At 42.5% G+C, this 5045-nt stretch overlaps 1 pseudogene; it reads right to left on the bottom strand.

Annotated features, from left to right (window-relative positions):
• Window positions 1–429: 429 nt before the first annotated feature.
• Window positions 430–2991, bottom strand: LOC144790773 (uncharacterized; annotated as a pseudogene).
• Between the last annotated feature and the right edge of the window lie 2054 nt (window positions 2992–5045).

The raw sequence follows: 5045 nt of genomic DNA, 5'->3' as shown, positions 1-5045 counted from the left end.
GGCCCTATGCATTTTGCACAGATCACTTCACAAGAGAGGCCCCTTTTGCAAAGATCACTATTCACCCCATACTTTCCCGGGAGGTTGTTCAGTTTACCTTCATCTCACTTGCTCCAGGTTCCCAAGATTAAGAAATCTCATTGGAGAGGCCATTCACTCTCTCATCTGGCTCCCAAACTCTGGAATACCCTTTTACTTGAATTGTGTCAGCTGACTAACACATTCTCTTTTCATAAGGCCCTGAAAACCTGTTTTTCAGCAACTAATTTCCCCCCTCATCAGCGTTTTGGTTATTATGATGACTGTTCTAGCACTGAGAGGCCTACGAGTAGCCAAGCGCTCTACAAGAATCATAGAATAGAATAGAATAGGTAATTGTTGCTGAGGGTGTTGGCCAGTGGATTTAGAAGTTTTTTCCATTACAGGTGTTCAGACTTTGTTGTTGGTGGTCACTGTTGTCCTCCAGGTTTCTGCTCCATGGAGAAGGACCAATTTTATGTTTGGTGTTAAAAAGCCTGATCTTGGTTAACACCATAAGGTCCTTGGAGCAGCAGATCTACTTTAGCTGGATGAAGGCAGCCCTTGCTTTGACGATTCTTGCCTTCACATCAGTGTCTGTACTGCCCTATTTGTCTAAGGACCATTGTCTATGACACTGTCCAGGTAGGTGAAGGACTCAACCTCTTACAGTGCATTGCCTGCAAGAGTGACTGCAGTTGTGCTGGCTGTGTTAACCTTCAGGATCTTGGCTTTTCTCCTGTGAATGTTGAGGCCAAATTGTGCTGATGTGGCTGCCACATTGTCAGTCTTCTCTAGCATCTGTAGATGGATATAGGAGAGGAAGGCCAGGTCGTATGCAAAGTTCAGGTCATGAGCTGCCTTCAAGGCGTCCACTGGGTCCTATTTCTTCTCCTTGCTGTGGAAATCTTCATGATCCAGTCTATGGCCAGCAGGTGGAGAAAATGTGAGAGCAAACAACCCAGATGGACTCCAGTCCTCACTTGGAAGGGTTCTGTGAGCTGTCCTCCATGAACTATATTGCATGTCATTCCCCCCTAAGAGTTCCTGATGATCCTGATGGCTTTATCTTGCACATTGTAGTGGCAGAGGAGTTTCCAAACGGTCTCTCTTTCCACGCTGTTGAATGCCTATTCATAGTTGATGAATTTGACATGGGGGTTCAATTTCATTGACTGCTCAATGATGATGCGCAGTGTTGCAATCTGGTCCATGCAGGATCAATCTTTGTGGAAGCCAGCTTGCTGATCTTGGAACTTAAGATCTACTTGTTCCTTCATTCTGTTCAAAATTACTCTGTTGTACACTTTGCCTGGGGCTGATAGAAGAGTTATCCCTCTGTAGTTTGCCCAGTTACTCAGGTCACCTTACTTGGGAATCTTGATGAGATATTACTCCTTCCAGTTTGATAGCAGCTTTTCCTCTTCGCGGAACCTTCTAAACATAGAGTAATGTATATCTACTGATGTTTCAATGTCAGCCTTCAGTGCCTCTACAGCAATGTTTTCAGGTCCTGCTGCCTTCCCATTTCTCAGCTGATTGATGGCTTCCTATTTCTTCCTTAGTTGGTCCGCTGCTGTCGAATGCAAGTCCTTGTCAGCTGGCTGTATGTCCGGTGGAGACTGCTGCACAGGCTGATTCATTAGTTCTTCAAAGTGCTCCAGCCAACTTCATTGTTGGTCTTTGTTATCCATGATCGTCTTCCCATCTTTAGCGGGTCTTTCTGGTTTGCTTTATCTGCCAGAGAGTTTCCTTGCTATGTCGTAGCATTCTTTCATGTTTCCATGGCTTGCTGCTTCCTGGGCTTTTCTTGTCTACTCTTAAGCTTATCTTTGCTTCATTTCTGATTTTGGTTTATTCACCTTGAGCATTTGTTTTTTTCTGCTCTTGTTCGGTTGATGTTGACTACAGCTTTCTTTCTTGCATTTTGTGGAGAGTCTCTTGGAGATTCATTGTTTATGCTTGTGTTTCTTGGAACACACTACCTCCAGGCAGGGTGATGCCACTGTTTCTTTGATATTTTCCAACTGAATTTTGACTGGAACTGTGTCATCCTCCAATTATTGCTAGTCTTCAAATTTCTTACTGAGGTACTGATGTTGACTGAGTATTCACTCCATTTCTGTGCATCTTTGAGGAGTGTGGTGTTATATTGCTCGCATTGGTATGTCAGTTTGCCCATGCTTTCTTCAGCTTTAGCTTTAGCCTGGCCATGAAAAGGTGATGGTTTGACACTATGTCCACTTTTTCATTGCTCTCATATCGTGCAGGGACCGCCGGAACTTCTTGGTAATGCAGACATGGTCCATCTGATTCTCTTTTGAATGGTCTGGTGAGACCCACATTGCCTTGTGTATTCTTTTGTTTGGTAATACGCTACCACCTATCACCAGACGCTTCTGGGCACAGAGATCTGTGAGCCTTTCACCATTCTCTTTTATGTCACCAAGGCCATGGTTGCCCATGACTTCTTTGTAGCCAATGTTGTTAATTCCACACTTGGATTGAGGTCCCCCATCAGTATGGTGATGTCTCCCTCAAGGAATTTCTCCAGGATGGACTGGAGTGTGATGTAAAACTGTTCTTTATCATCTTCTTTGTAGTCATTTGTAGGTGCATAGCGCTGGATACATTCATGTTGATCCTCTTTTTCTTTGTGTTGAAGGTCACTATGACGACTCTAGGACCGTGGGTTTCCTATCCAATCAGAGTTTTGTTGGCTGCTGGCATTAGCAGCAGTGCTACAGCCTGAGTATGTGGTACATTCTCTTCCTTGTATCCAGAATGCAGCAGCATTCCTCCTGGAGACAGTCTTTTCTCTCCAGCCTGTGACCATCTGGTCTCGTTCATGCCAAGCAGAGCAAGGTTGGATTTTTTCATCTCTGTTGCCACTTGGACTGTCTTACCTGTCTTGTACATGGTCCTCATGTTCCATGTCCCGATGATGATGGTCTTGGTGGAAAGCAGGTACATCATTTGTGTCTACCAGGGATCTTGGCTTTCACCCCAAGGAATCCCAGCTCTCCTAGAAGGAGATTCCTCTCTCCCTAAGGCCGGGATGCCTTTTGGTTAATGTTTCTGTAGCTAGGATTATTTAACATGGTGGGGTAACTACCCCCAAGCATAACCCTCCTTCTTGTGCAGCTGGGCTTGGGACTGTCAATGGTGGAGTTGATGTATTATCTACCTAATACGAAAAAAGGGGGACAAGGACTACCTATCAAAATACAGACTTATAGCCTTGTGGACTTTGAGGCAAATTATTTTCCTCCCTTATCCTTGAAGATGTAAATAGTGGGTGGAGAAGTGTGATTTAATACCTTGTTTCCAAACCAGGAAATAGGAGAAATAGCAGCATCATCAACAATATTGTGGCTCTTGCCCTGCTGGAACATTATTTTACAACTTACAACAGACCCCTTCTTGCATGCTTTATTGGTTTTAAGGAAGCATTCAAAGGCATTGACAGAAACCTGCTCTGGTACACATTGAGCAAATGGGGGTTCCAGACATCATACTCAATAATAACCCTATATTTCAATCATTAAAGTAAAGTTAGGGACAGATGACTTCTATACAGAAAAAAATTATTCATTGACAGAGGTTTTAAATAGGGGCAGTGTTGGCAACCATTTTGTTCAATCTGTTTGTCCGCAACATGGATGAACTAATCACAAATTATAGGCCAAGTCCACAGAAATAAAACAAAATCTGTTGCATGTTTTACAATTTGTCGATGACATTGTCCTATTGGACTACTTCTCCATACGTCTCCAACACTAATTGGCTAATCTGCAACACTATTCCAATAATAACAATTCAGACATTAATGAAGAAAAACTAAAGTTTTCACCTTTTCAAGGAATCAAAATAAACTCAGGAGATTATGGAAGATAGCCCACTTTCAGTCACCATGTAAGTACCTGGGGATGGTTTTCCAAGCTTCAGGTCACCTTAAACTGCACCTGGAGTAGTTTACCATCAAAGAAGTAGGCATTAGCTTTGAACTAAAAAACTATCTTGCAGGCCCTTCTTTGGCATCACTCGTAGAGTCCTAAATGCCAAGTATCTACCATCTATCAAATATGGTTTCAAAGCTTTCCTTTGAAAATGTGGTCCATCTCTAGCTTAGATACAAACAACCAGAGAGAAAGGGCGAAGTGAAATACTCTCACACCCCTTGGGATAATCTATCAGAAACAACTTGAGAGTATTGCAGTCCATAAAATAGCTACACTTAAATAGGAGAAACGGTGAGAGAAAACGTTCACCAATACCCCTAAGTGTCACATGCAAGCCTAAACAACTGTGTCAAAAAGAGTAGTGAGTATACCAGAAAGGAAAAAGAGGGACCCTCAGACACCCACAATAGGTAGGTAGCCGTTTGTCTTCATCGGGTTCCCATGGTTAGTATGTGTAAAAGTGCCACAAACAAAAAAGTGCAAATTTAAAATGAGTATAGATCATTCCCTCAACCAACAATTTTAATAGAGGGGTGATTCGAACTCAATTAAAACCAATGTGCTTAAACGGACAGTTCAGGGTTAAGTAAATTTGAACCCCCTGTCCTAAAAAACGGTCGACATGTTTCAGCTATATGGTCTTCTTCGACCCAGCATTCCTCAGGACCAGTAATAAAAAGAAGAAGAAAAAACTCACCCAGCGAGGCAGTACACCCCCTAAAGTGCCTACTCACGTTGGATGGATGTTCAAAAGAGCGCGTTTTTACCAACTTTTGTCCGTTGTTAAGGTAAAAAACTCAGATGCGTTACCTCTATTATATGAGGATTATGGAATCTGTAAAAAATCAATAGACACAACTCATAACCATTCGTAACACAAACAGTATTTTACCTATACAATTAATCACAGTTATACCTACTAGCTACCCATCCATCACCCTGTGACACAGTCAAACCCATGTGTGTTAATTCAAAAGCATATAAATTGCCCTCGCCGTTATGCTGGACAGAATGTACAAAACAGACTTAATCCACAGCTAACCATTTAGGTGGTGCTATGTTGTA

This window comes from Lissotriton helveticus, chromosome 11 (assembly GCF_964261635.1).
Source record: "Lissotriton helveticus chromosome 11, aLisHel1.1, whole genome shotgun sequence".
In the NCBI taxonomy this organism is placed as follows: Eukaryota; Metazoa; Chordata; class Amphibia; order Caudata; family Salamandridae; genus Lissotriton; species Lissotriton helveticus.
Note: the sequence above shows the minus strand (reverse complement) of the source record. Positions and strands in the feature narration are given on the sequence as shown.